Raw genomic sequence first — 14662 nt, 5'->3', positions numbered from 1 at the left:
CTCATTCCATCACTCTCACTGAAATTCCACTTCTTTCCCTCATTACAGGAAAAGAGAGCCCACAATAAGAGGGAGAGGGAGAGAACAGGAGGAGGACCACCATCGTACTCACAGCTCACCCACGCTGAGGAGGCCACTCTCGACTTTGTGGGATCAGTGGAAGAGCTCGAATTGGGGGATGGAGAGACGGGCTCAGTAGAACAACCTGGAGACAGAATGCTTCTCCATCCATCTTATTTGGCTTGCATGAGTGACACATATGGGATCTTATGTCAATAGAAATTGAATGCTCATCATGTGCACAATGGGATGTGTCTGCAATCTACATATCACATGTCTAACTCATGTCTTTACTCTCCCACAGGACTATCAAGAGCCCCTCCCCGACTGTCCTGGAGAGTCCTCGTCAGAGGCCGCAGGGCGCTCCTAGCTCTGCTCAGCTGCATGTAGACGCTGAGCCTCGGGGGCCATCCAGAAAGAGAGCGGTGCTGGAGCTTCAGGAACAGGTGCAGGAGGCTCTGACTGAGTTTCCATCCAGGATAACTGCGAGTGTGCAGAGAATGGAGTTGTCCATCTCAAATATGAGCGATGCCATGGTGCGCGCAATGGCAACTGTAGGTACTGCCATGGAAAGGATGGCAACCTTCATGGAGGATATAAATCGTCAGACTCAAAATAACATGGTAACTCTTCTAAACTCTTCAGCTATGGAGATAGATGGGCATGTATTGTGGAGAGGAACCAGAGGTCCATGGACCTCCCTGCTATGAGAACTGTCAGTACAGAGACGGGTCCTCATGGCCCCACTGATGTGCAGCAAGGTGCTCTCCAGCTACTTGCTAGCAGAGAAGTACAGGTTGCCCATGAGAGGGATGATGGTGGGAGGCGACATGCAAGTGGGGGCTCCTCTCCAAGCGCTCAAACCGGCATCCCCTTGCCAACCCCTCGGTTAGAGCCCCAGTTGACTCCTTGAGCAGTGATGGCCAAGCCTGCCCCTGTGCAGTGGCAGGAGGAGCAGACTTTGGTGGGGCCCTCACAGGCTTCCAAAACCCAGAGGACAACTGCCAAAGGCCTCTAAGCAGTCGCAGCAGGGAGGTGAGCAGGCTGTCTCTGCATCTGCTGAAGCCACAGGAGTAGCACAAAGTAGAAGCACGCGTAAGAGAAAGTTAACACATAAATAATCACAAGGGTGCTCACTTGGGTGTTCTGCTAGAAATCAATGTTAAGTTTCTGTTCTTTTATTCTGTTGGAATACATTAATGCTGTATAAATGTTTGACATTGTTGCCATATGTGTGCTCACAATTTGAGGTGGCACAGTGAAGGGTGAGGGCGCCTTTTATGTCCAGCAATGCAGGTAACAGTGGATATAGAGTTAACACCAGACACTTACAGCCTCAAGACAGAATGGGGGAAAAATTGGGTTGCTTTGCACCTCCCGTTAACGCCCCCAGGGGGCACTAAAGGGGTGCAAAGCCCCAAGCGTCCGGGCGTGGCGCCACTAACACCTCCCGTGAAATTCAGTAGAAGGTTCGCAGCGGCGGTAGCCGCTAGCGCCCCGTGGCGCTGCGCCGCCATCGATGACGTAATCGCCATGCGCAGCGCCCCCGCTTGCACCCCGGCTGCAAACTTGGGTTGCGCCCCCTGACCTATCGCCGGATGATATGTCTGACAGGGTCGGGGTGCGTTTTTGCAGCCGTGGTGGCGCTAATTAAAGGGCATGTTTTTGGGGGCTGACTGCCAGCACCTGCCCCCTTCCCCTTTTTTCTTCGGGGTGCTGGTCACGATCGCTCAGTCCGGCACTTCTCTCAAGTCCCGGGCTGTTTTCCCAAGCCGCCCCCCCCGCTCCCCAGTGGTCCCGCAGGGCTCCGGTGCGTGCTGCGCTAGGCCCCTCCCCTTTTAATCAGCGGAGGAGGCCTGCAATGACGCGGCGCTACGTGCCGACGCGCGTGGAGCTGCTGCACGTAGCACCGTGAAATTCACAGGTAGCACCCCAAGAAGGAGGGGGAGCGCTTCCAGTAGCCTCCTGCTTGGGGCGCTACCACTAAATTTACGGCACAGGTGCGCTAACTTTTTTGGGGCTCTGAAATTAGCGCCTCAGTGACGTTAGTGCCCCAAAGGGGGCACCACCAAATTTTCACCCAATGTGTCTCCCAAATCGTGAAATCAGCAACCTCTGACATTTGAAATTGAGCAGATGAGAGAGTGCAGCGTTTAGACTGCAGTTGCAGCTGTGAAGTATCCAGCTCGTTCGTCCTCCTGACATACTTACCTGGCTTGATCTCCGAACGTCATGAAACCTGTTGAAAATGTGGGAAAATAGCCAGTCAAAATAGCAGTTAACAAGGAGCTATGGGGGAAAAATTCAGTTGGTTTGCGCCTCCCGTTAGCGCCTTAAGAGGGCGCTAATGGGGCGCAAAGCAACTAGCGCCCGTGCGCGGCGATGTTTGCGCCGCTCACGAAATTAACTAGACATTTTGCAGCGGCGCTAAACACTACTGCCATGATCTCCTGCGCCGGCAGATCGTGACGTCAGTTGAGAGTGCAACGCCCCGGTAGCGCCCCGGACCAGATATCGAGTGGCGCCCCCTGCCTTACCACCTGCCACTAGCAACAACAGGTTGAGGGGAGCGTTTTGCAGTCAGGAAGGGACTGGGGGGGCGCTATTTAAAGGCGACCGCTTCCTGCCTTTTTTTGTTGGTGGCATTTTTGCACCACGCATTCTGAGAGAGAGACTTCTGGAGAGATTCAACGCTGTGTGAAAGAGTTTTGGATACTGAGCAGCACTTTGCAGGTTCATTTTGATTTGACCTTCCTTGTATCGATTTAGAAGAGACTGTGGGGCTGCACTCTGAGCTCTTTCCCTGGGCCTCTCCATTGTTCTTTCCAGCAGATTTGATGTACAGGTCTCTCCAGGCCGAGATTCAAGGCTGCAATGAGCAGGATGTGGATGGAGAGCAAGACCAACCCTCCCCTTAAGAACTGGACGGCGCCATTGTGTCTGTGTTCCATTGCTGACTGACATCATCTGAGCTTCGCCAGTGCTCTGAGGTAGCGCCTCGCTCCTCGGCCTTTGCACCTTAAGACAGGTGTGTAGCGCCTAATTTAGCGCTCCAATCACCTCCAGGGGCGATAAAAGTCAAGTTTGCAATCAAAGGCGATAATTAGCGCCAGGCGCTAATCTTTGCACCCGGCCGATAATTGCGCCCCAAATGGGGCGATACTGAATTTCTCCACCTAAGTGTCTTAAATCCCTCACCCGCCGCTTGGCGTCGAGTCTGTTCTGAGATCGCAGACCCGACACTCTTGAAACTCACACCGAGCCATCAATCATTGCGGCTTTAACGGCTGACCCGCCTCCGAACCGGCCCTCTGAGCGCTGGTAAAATCAAGGCCATTAACTCTGATTCTCTCTCCATAGGTGCTGCCCGACCTGCTGAATGTTTCCAGTATTTTCTCTTTTTATTCCTGATTCTGTCATTGCTCCAGGTCAAGTCATGCTGCAATTTCTCCCCTGCCTTTACCCCCAAGTCCTGTTACACTGTATCAATGCAACAGGCTACTGGCACATGGCAGCACGCCATTGCATGAAAAAACCCAGGTTCCGGAAACCAGTGGCATCACAGGCCCACAGAAATGTCGGCCTACAAATCTGTTCTCGGGATAAACCTGCCTTTTTCACGGGGAGCTGGTTGAGTGCATTGGCCCTTAAGGTTGCCAACTCTGGTTGGATATATTCCCGGAGGTTTCATCACATGACCGCCCCACCCGGTCAAACAGCCTTTTTTTTGTTACCCATTTCCGATATTTTTATCACCAATAAACAAAAGTGTTCAAAGAAAACTAAATTAAAAAAATACACACTCTGGTCGCGATTTCCCCAACCTCGGTGGGTCCGGTGTGGCCGGGGTCGGTTGCGGGTCCTGGTCTCGCTGCCGGCTCCAGCCCGCTCTGTAGAATGGTTTTACCCTGATTGGGCTTGTTAAGCCCGCCCAACACGTTTGCCGGCCAATTGAAGGAAGTGGGTCTGATGACATCACTTGATGACGCGTCATCAGCTGGTTCCTTAAAGGGACCATGCGCAAATTGATTTTTTGACAGTTGTGCTGTCAGTGTTCTACAGCACTAAGGTGCTGCAAACACTGACAATGACTGCACAGAGGTGCATGGCTGCATCCAGGCTCTCCCATGAGATCAACGCAGTCTGGTTGCACATTGCACAGGAGGACACAAGCAGGGGTGTCGGCAGGAGGACCAGGCTGCAGTGGTGCAAACCTTTCAATGATCTCAGTAGATCACGAAACCTTACTGCCAAGCCACACTCAACCTCATCCTGCTGTGCCACACATCACATCCCCATCTCTCTGCCTTCCCTACCCTACTCCTGCCCATCTTTATTCACACCAACTTACTTTGCACCTCCACCCATCCCTCTCTATCTACATTATCACATCCCCAGCTCACTAGCCACCCCTCATCCTAGTCCAATCATACCAACTAACAACACACAAGGGTAGGCACTTGTGTGCTTTAGCCAATGTTCATGTGAAGTTTCTGTTAATGTGCTGTCAAACATTGAAATCTTTATTTTCAACACTTTGCGTTCTTGGACAGATTTCTGTGCACCTTTGGAAGTGGCTTAGTGAGTTGCAGTGAATGGTGAGACATAACGGTACCCCCTGCAATGGTGATGAGTGTGAAAGTAATGGCTTGGCCATTGTAGGGATGCTTTATGGTGTTGGTGTGGGGTGGTGTCAACCTGGCACATCTTGTGGTAGCCAGGGTGTACAGCGTCAAGTGAAGTAAATCTGGCCATGGTGAGGCCATCCCTGGCCTCCCAGACAGCAATGTGGTCAGGTGCTGATGTCCTGTGTCCTGTGCAGCATCAGTTGATTGCGGAGAAGGTTGGTGTTGTTGTTGGTGCTGCTGGTGTGCCTGGTGCTACTGGTGTTGGGGCTGATCATAGTGGGATTCTGAGGACCAAGGTGAGATAGTTTCAAGGGCACCGATGCTCATGTAATAGATGGCAGGTGAACTTGAGATGACAGAAGCGATCTGTCAATGGTGAGAGTGGTTGTTCCAATGAGGTGATACTGGATAGAAAGTTTACTCCAAACACTTGCAACCTGCATAAAGCTCAATCTGTCTTCTAAATGCAGTAAGCAACTGCTTCTGAGCTTGGAAAGTGAACAGCTGTGAGATGGGAGTTTTTATAGCACATTTGCAGCTGTCAAGTGAAGAGATCATTTCATGGTAACACAACTCCCAACCTCCTTACCTGACGTGATCCCTGAGCAGCATGGACTCTGTGGGCAACCTTGTAAAATTTAAAGGTGAGCTCAAAATACTTTTTAAGTGGCTCTTAACAAGGTCATAATGATCAAAGTTGCCTCCCCACCGCTGCGTGTCGGGTCTGTTCAGCATTGACAGACCCGACATCTGGGAAAGTTGCGTGGCGGAGGGTTGACAGCGGCTTCCCAATCCGCTGTCAAAAAAAAACATTTTCCCACCTGAACCGCCACCAAACACGTCCGCTGACCCCCCGAATCAATTCCCACCAATGTTTTTAATGCCCCTATGATTTTTCTCCCGGGTTGCTCACAGCAGTTTCCAGAAGGTTATTCCTTAATTCCTGGAGACTCCAGGGCAATCCTGGAGAGTTGGTAACCCTAGTGTCCATATTAACTATTGACATCAGTGCACCTGTAGGGACTTGCTCCTATCTCTGAGTATAAATGGAGAAGATCAGCTCTCTCCAAAACAGGATACAGCAAAAAGCACAGAGTATAAAAAAGCGCTTTATAACTATGAGTTGGCTTGACATGTTTATCTGGCTCCCGACATAGTGCTGGTCACAGCTTGGAATTTAGCAGTGCGGCAGGCAACAGAGCGTGCACACATTTTGCAGCCACCTTCCTCCCAGAGTCAGCAATAAAGTCCTGCCAATCCCAGAGGAGATACAGCAGTCAGGGACACCGAGTGGAATAAGGAGTTATGATGCCAGCTAGCATCCGCACAGCAGAGCATTAATCTGTGGCCAGAGAATGGTTCCAGAAGGATAGAATGCCCATTTAAATAGTGCCATGGAAAAGGCCTATTACAGAGGTAATAAAATACACTTTTGTAGTGAAGATTATTTCAATAAAAGAAAGAAAGACTTGCATTTCTATAGCGCCTTTCACGACCACCAGATGTCTCAAAGTGCTTTACAGCCGATGAAGTACTTTTGAAGTGGAGTCACTGTTGTAATGTGGGAAACGCAGCAGCCAATTTGCGCACAGCAAGCTCCCACGAACAGCAATGTGATAATGACCAGATAATCTGTTTTGGTTATGGGAGAAATATTGGTCAGGACACCGGGGATAACTCTGCTACTCTTCTTCGAAATAGTGCCATGGGATCTTTTACGTCCACCTGAGAGAGGAGACGGGGCCTTGGTTTAATGTCTCATCTGAAAAACGGCACCTCCGACAGTGCAGCACTCCACTGGAGTGTCATCCTAGATTTATGTGTTCAAGTCCCTGGAGTGGGACCTGAACCCACAACCTTCTGACTCAGAGGCAAGGGTGCTACCAACTGAGCCACAACTGACAATAAGGTTGAGAAAAATCGCAGTGCTTGACAGAAGCACGGATGTAGTTAAAAACCAGAGAATGAGGGATTGGAGACGCACGCACTTGTTATCAGTTGAAAGCTGCCTGGTTAGCTTGACCTAGGCTAGTGAGTGAGTCGAATTTCTCAATTGTGTGCTGAAGCTGTGCACTTACACAGAATTACTTCTATGTATATATTCAGTATTGTTAATATTGCACAACCACAAAATAAACCAACACCATTATCGGTGGGACTATCAACTATTGATACGACATTCAAGGTGATTTTTTTTTTCAAAGGCTGTGACGCAATTGTAGAGCGAGAACATTTTATTGAGCTTTACAAAGATTTATTTTTAAACTGCAGCAGACGTAGCTGAAAAAAGAAGTTAAATTTGAAACCGTAGCATCAAGTTTTTTCTTAGAATTTATGAAATAAGGTGACATGTTAATGCCAATGATAAGGTAACAAATGACTTTCTCCCCTCCTGTAGGATCGTGTTAGCATGCAGTTCCACAGGCACCAGGCATCCTTATACCAAGTAGCCATTCACCTGGTATAAACTTAGACAGTGAGTAGCAACAGGTTATTGAACTGTGGTGGCAGCGCAGCCAAGCCTGATCGAATCCATAAGGACCAACTGCGGCATCCCTACTGCAACCCGAGATCAGCCAATCGAGCATAGAGCAGGAATTGAACCTGGAACCAACTGAGCCATCTTTGGAGCTCAAGCCATCGTTTCTACAGAGGTACAATAATGATAAAACAATAAGCAGTCCACCTCAGTACACGGGGAGCTTAGGGGCAAAGAATGCACATTACAAAGCCCACTAAATGCTCGAAGGGTCATTCTCTGCTCTCGTGCTCCAGATGCGAAGTCCTGTTGCAGGGGGTGCACATTGGGAAATCACGTGTGTGCAGCTCATTAGGATGGAATATTCGGGGCTGTGTGCGCCTGATGCGCACTCCCCACAGGCAAGGCTTCCCATCAGAAACAGAAAAGTGGAAAATTTACTCTTGAATTTTCGATAAAAAGAGTGCTTTCACCCCCCTCCTCCACCACCACCTCCCTACTCCCCCAGCCCTCCCCCCACGCACACATTTTATTACAAGAAATCAGACATTACAAACAGGTAGGCTATGAGCTAAAACAGGAAAACTTCGAACCTCTAACGGCCCAGAAAGAAAAGAAAGACTTGCATTTATATAGCACCTTTCACATCCTCACTCAAAACGTTTTACAGCCAATGAAGTACTTTTTAATTGAAGTCACTGTTGTAATGTAGGAAACGCGGCAGCCAATTTGCACAAAGCAAGCTCCCACAAACAGCAATGTGATAATGACCAGGTAATCTGTTTTTGTTATGTTGATTGAGGAATAAATATTGGCCGGGACACCGGGGATAACTCCCGTGCTCTTCTTCAAAATAGTGCCATGGGATTTTTACATCCACCTGAGAGAGCCGACAGGGCCTCAGTTTAAAGTCTCATCTGAAAGACGGCACTTTGGACAGTGCAGCACTCCCTCAGCACTGCACTGGAGTGTTAGCCTAGAATTATGTGCTCAAGTCCCTGGAGTGGGGCGTGAACCCACAACCTTCTGATACAGAGGCAAGAGTGCTACCCACTGAGCCACATCCACGTAGGTACAACTTTTAAAAATAAGTTCACAAAATGTGTGCCCTGGTTTTCACACAGCTGTAATATTCTGAGCCTGCCTTGATTTTTAAATGGTATGTGGGTTTTGTAAGGCACAGCACATCAGCAGACCACTTTCTATGAGTCACTTACCTGACCACATTACGAACGTTAATCAATACGATCCAGAGTTAAAACTGTAGGATTTTGCAATAATTTTGAAATTTCCTACAGTTTCGAAGATTGATTTTTGATTAAAAAAATACCTGGGTAGAATATACCTTTAAAAATCCAGGGATCAAAATGGCCGTCAGACCTCGTGGCAGAAGACAAAAGGACAGTCTCTCTTCAAAGCACGGGCTGACAAAGAGGACTGAAAAGGCAGCCTGTGTGTGTCTGTGAAAAAGGATAATCAAAGATGGCTGTCCGACCTCATGGCATGAGACACCACACAGACTGTGTGCATATGAAAAGGGAAAATCAAAGATGGCTGACAAAGGATTTAGAAAAAAAAAACAGTCCTTGAAGCAATGGAGTAGTTAAACTGTCAATCAAAGGCAGTTCAGGGAGTTTCCCTCCCTGCAGGACAATCGATGTTTGTTTACAGGAAGCCTACAATGTTGACACAAAGGCTTAACCACTTGAGACTGCCAATCAATTGCGGTTCCAGTGACCACAGGACAATGGCTGCTGTTTACTCAGCAATTAAGGAAATAGACATTTTTTTTCAAACCAAGACAGCTCTATTCAAACCCATCACGATGAATGGGAATACATTCAAAAACCCATCATAAGGGAAATGGGTAATTCATCCAAACCCCATCACAGTCAATGGGGACAGTTTGGATCCCTTTTGTTTAGCCCAGATGCATCCGGATTTGGGCGGGAAGATTTTGGCCCCAAATGGGGTATAAGATAGATTCTCAGAAAGCCTCTCTCTCTCTCTGCAGCCTCGCCTCCGTGCCCTCTACAACTTGGGAGCCCGCCCAAGGGAGTGGAATACCAGCAGTTACTTTTAAACACTGGAGTATCTCTATCTTCAGGGTGGTGAAGAATCTAAGACCGCAAGGGCACGTGGCAGGCGTTCATTGGTGAGCATACATTTTCTGGCAACTTAGAATAGGTATAAGGGTGGGAACTAAGGGGAATCTTGTTAAACTGTAATTTTAGTCAATTTTCCCTCATTGTGACCATTTTCTCCTCCTGTATTTAAGTAACAGTGTTGCACTAAGCAGAAAAGTGCTGTAGTGAACACTAAGTAGCTGTATTAAAAGTGCTGTATCTAAGTAACAGTGTTGCACTAAGCAGAAAAGTGCTGCATTTAAGTAACAGTGTTCTATTAAGCAAACGAGTGCTGTAGTAGACACTAAAATGTACTGTGCTAAGCAAAAGTGCTGTACCAGGCATAAGTGTGTTGTATCGATTATTTTTAAGTTGTTTCTTTCTTTTTTTTGTTTCAATAAATGCTGGTCTGTTTTGCACCCAACCACGAGTCACGTTTTCTGTCTACATCGCTACCGAATAAGTCCAGCTGTCAGAACCAGGAATAGGGGAGCGCTTCGAAACCGCACGGGGGTCCCTGGAGCAGCTCAGAGGCTTCTGACTGGCCAGAGACAATAACCCCAACCCCGCTATTAATTCCTACAAATCCTAGCAGCGGATGTAGCTTTGTTATAGTAGCAGAGGAAGGAGCGCGAGCCTACCTTATCACCAAAGCTTCGCTCACCTGGCTTCTTTTATCCTCCCTTTAGTCAGTAACAGAACATAAATTTCGATGGGCTTTTCAATCTAACCCACGCACCCTTGGCTTTGATGAAAATAACACTGAAACGCAGGAGCTGGTGCTTTCCAAAGGCAGGATGCCCACCCTCCCTATTGACCAAGTAAAGATTCTGTTTATACTTCAGAGAAAATAAATGAGCCACTCACTTACCTGCACCAATAGAATGTCATAGGTCAAAATCCACCTAATATCTACAGCAAACCGGAACATTGATTGTGGTTGCACTAGCTCAGCCCATCGATGTCACTCCTCTGGGCTCCGTTAGTGACACAGTAAACAGCAATGCCAATTTTCTCTGTCTGGTGGGCTTTTATTGGGGCGTGTTGGTTAAAACTGAGAAGTGGGAAAGGTGAATATATAATTTTTTAATAGCAAAAACCACTTAAAGTGAAGATATTTCAGGAAGAAGGTCTACTCATTTCTTTAGATGTTCCATTCGGTCTATTCTTCATGGTGCAGTGAAAAACTTGGGCACATAAGGAACAACAGAGTAGCCTCATTTCAATATCATTCACACAGGACCTTTAGGACCACCTCATGGTTCAATGCAAGTCTGCATCCAAGTTTGAAACTCTTTGGGCTGGATTTTGTCAATGGGAAGCTTTTGGAGGCGGGACTGCTGCTTGCCGGTTTTCAATCCCGCCTCCATCAGCTTCTGGCCAACCAGCGGGATTTTCCCCTGATTGACCTTGTTAAGCCCGCCCTGCGAGCTCAGTAGGCCAATTAGGGGGAAGTCAGTGACAGAGCACATCAACGTATGACGTGCCATCTGTCAAGATTTTTTGAAAGAAGAAATGTCAGTGTTTGACAGCTCTGTGAAGCTGTCAAACACTGACATTCTGTGTAGTTTGATGAGGCCTTGTGTTCAGGGCTCATTAAACCTTTCAATTTTGCAGAAATCCCCGGCTGTTGGTTCGGAGGATCCAACAGCCAATCTGTGAAACCTACAATGGAGATGTCAGGACTCCGGCTCCACAGCGGCTGAAGGCTGTAGGCAGAAACAAAGGTAAGTGAACATTTTCTAACACTTTACACTCACCTTACATACTTACCACTTTACACTTGCACCCATCACTCACCTCTACATTGCACTTTCAGATCCCTCTGACCCCCCGCAGACCTCCTACTCAGCTCCTACACCCTGGCGGGGTTCCCCCAGGTCGGGAAGCCTGCACTTCGTTTGGAAAAATGGGGATAATCCTATTTTCTGCCTGTTAACTACCTGTTAACAGGCAGTTAATAGGATTTAATCCCTTTCCCGCCTCGAGGAGACGGGACCCGGGGCAGGATGGCTTCCCGCCTCCTGGCAAGAGGACACAGAGGCCCCAAATTCAACAACTTTACCGGCAGTCCTGCCTCCATACTCGCCTCCTTGGGGCTGAGAAAATCCAGCCCTCTACCTCAAAAAGGGAGAATATTCTATAAGCGGTGTCAATTAATAATAGCTTCAATGTAAATGAACCTAAATTGTCTTAATTGTGATTAATTCGATTCAATCTGAGCAAGTAGTTCCTACTTCACTATTCCAAACCAGTCTCATTCTAAAACTTGGTTTGTCTTCCCTTGAGTTTAGAAGGTTGAGGGGTGACCTAATCGAAACCTTAAAATGATAAAGGGCAGATACAGAGAAACTATTTCTTCTGGTGGGGGAATTCCAAACATGGGAGTATAATCTTAAAATTAGAGCCAGTTAGGAGTGAAATTAGGAAGCGTTTTTTTTCACACAAATGATTGTGGAAATCTGTAACTCTCCCAAAAGACTGTGGACACTGGGTGAATTGAAATTTTCAAAACTGAGCTTGAAAGATTTTTGTTGGCTAAGGGTATCACGAGATATGGAGTTAAGACGGGTAAATGAAGTTGAGGTGCAGATCAGCCATGATCCAACTGAATGGTGAAACAGGCTCGAGGAGCTGAATTGCCTCCTTATGTTCCTATGTTCATCAAATGCAGTTCATACCAAAAAAGGTTTATATCTTTTATATAATGCAGAAGCTATTCACAGTTTATTCTTGTGTCGCGACTCCCAGAGAATTCCTTGGTTTGCGGTAAAACAACTACCAACAGTAAATTCATTGGATTAAATTCAAATGACCAGAATCCAAAGTGAAATCAAATCCACATTGTGAAGAAGGCTCCTCCTTCATGTACGCAATGCTTTGTTCAACGTATAATAAACAGCATCGTGTAAACTCCTCCAATTAGTCCAATGAGAAACAGTTCCAGGGTTGATCCCTAGATTTGAACTGCTTGATTTGAGCTGGGACATTACAATTGGCCTTCACCAGGTTTAGGGAGGAAACAGTTCAGCCGCTCCTGATTGTTACCTAGTAAGTTATTTGCTGTGAATTCTGCTAGTCAAGAGGAGGACAGGATCAGGCTTGATGCCCTAGCCAGCCAAACCTCGCTTTCGAGGCGCTAAGAATAAAGAATGACCACTTGATTGGCGTATCAGAGGGCTGATGGCCTGCGGATCTATACGTTAGCAAGTGTCAGTGGCTTCAGCGCAGAAGGGGAGAAAATGAGATGGCAAAATGGCCTGGAACTCCCTGGATATCCGATGCACTGGGGGAAGCGCAGCAGGTCGGGATTTATACCCACTGAAAGTGGAGGAGGCTGACCCTGTCAGAAATCCTGGGTTCATCTCATTTAAATATTGGTAGTGGGACAAGGGTGGGACTCCAGCCTGCAGGAGGCCCTATATATGGAGAACCTGGAAAATTCAGGAAGTGGTTGGAGCAAGAGTGCAACTTCTATATTCAAAAGGGCTCCATGCAGTTAAAAGTCCGAGCAGGCTCTTGGAAGAGGGATTGAAATGGCTGGAGGTAAAGAAGGAAAAAGGTGAGCATCTACCTTTGCAGAGGCTGACATGAAAGTGGGGAAAGGAGAGGTGTAGTAGCTGGAATACCAGGGAAGAAGCCATCAGATGCAGCATCATGGGTCACGTAGATGGAGGGGGATGTGACTGGGACCTCCATAGCCCTAAGGACTCCCTTGTAGTGTCACAAGAAGTTTAATGACCTCACTAGGTCACCGAAGCTATATGTTGTTTTGAAATGGAATGCTTTCCAAGGGTAAAGCAGAATGTAAAGGAAAGCTTCCTGAAGATAAGTGAAAATATTTTTACAGTACCTGCAGTATGGCCAAAAGCCTCTACAAGTAATCTCAGTTGAGCAGTGTCCCTTTAACAAGCTACTTCCAACTTTATGAACAGGTCCTGGCAAATTTCACACACTCATGTTCTGGGAACGCGGAAGTTGCTGAATTTAGGGTGGGTGACAACACCTTGTCCTAACTCCATCAGTTGCAAGTGGCTGCTGCTGGGAGGGGACAGGCCCTCTTCAACACACCCTGAAATTGAATGGAATTCACGCCTTCTCCAGTGGAATTCCAGTGTACATCAGCCCCATCAGAAATTCCTGGCTCCGCAAAGGTGTAACTGTTGTCATATGTTCTCCCTCAAACCCAGAAATGCCGGGGCTGTTTTTAAGCCTATGTACTGGCTGTTCCGTAATGAAGTTCAAAGTGGACTATTTACTCTTGCCAGATTCAAAATGATGAAAATATATGGCTGAACGTCAGAGTGCCATGAATGTGGAATCTTTTATTTTACCTGCAGCGAAGACAGCCAAAGGAAAGAGTAAGTGCTGTCTTTTCCAGGCCAAATAAAGCAAAATGATGAAGGATGAAGCTTTACTGTACATCTGGGCTTTGTTATATCCCTTGTTGTAGGAATGCTCAACTAAGTGCCAGCAGTGGAAAAAAATGTTCCATTCTTCAGAACTGGCATTACTCCTTTCAAAAGGAATGGAACACTCCTAGCTCCCACAAAAATATCCTTCCCCCGCTCCCCGCCCCCCAATTAATGTAGCTTCAAGCTTCCTACTCCACCTCTTTTCTACCATAATATCTCGTCCATCTGTTTGACAGAAAGGAAAAGTCATTGAGTTGGTTGTGCTGAATCTACCCTTCAGGTAATGCTGTCTAGTCCTGAGGTGGAGGCGCTTCTTTCCCTTCTCTTTTTGCGGGGACAAATTCACTTCAGTTTGCTTATGAAAGCTCTTGTGTTCCATCAGCTTCTCGCTTCATCCAAGGCACAGATCCAGATCCCGTCCAATGAATCTAGAGCAATTCTTTTGAAGTGAAGGGAATGCGATATTCTTTGATTAAGCTGGCAATCCAAAAGATTTACGGGTCTCAGGCACGGCACCTTTTTAATCACCGTACTGAGCAATGAGAGTAAAGCATAGCTTTTCAAACTGAGGTCAGATGGATCCTGAGCGGATCCGATTTACTGCCCTGAATTTGCGGTTGGTATGACGGCGTGCTCTCAGAATACGCCGTCGTACCGCCTTTGAGCCTGACTGCAGCTTTGGGATTTGGCGCATGCGGAAATCCCCAAAGTTGTGGTCTGTCAATGGCAGCGCCGAAACTGACTGTGTTGTGCCCCTCACCCCGCCACCTCCTCACCCACACAGAGCCGGCAACCAGTGAAATCTCGTAAATCATTGAAGCTGACGAAAACCTCGGCTCTTCAAGTACGCTGTTAAATTCCCCACTAATAGTTAGACACAAAGGGATTAGGTGTAACTAGGGTTTTAACAGCATGTTGACTGCTAAACAAAGTTTAAGGGCCTGGAAAACTAAT

The sequence above is a fragment of the Somniosus microcephalus genome, chromosome 18 (assembly GCF_052327205.1).
Source record: "Somniosus microcephalus isolate GS21.2 chromosome 18, FLI_Smic_1.0, whole genome shotgun sequence".
In the NCBI taxonomy this organism is placed as follows: domain Eukaryota; kingdom Metazoa; phylum Chordata; class Chondrichthyes; order Squaliformes; family Somniosidae; genus Somniosus; species Somniosus microcephalus.
Note: the sequence above shows the minus strand (reverse complement) of the source record.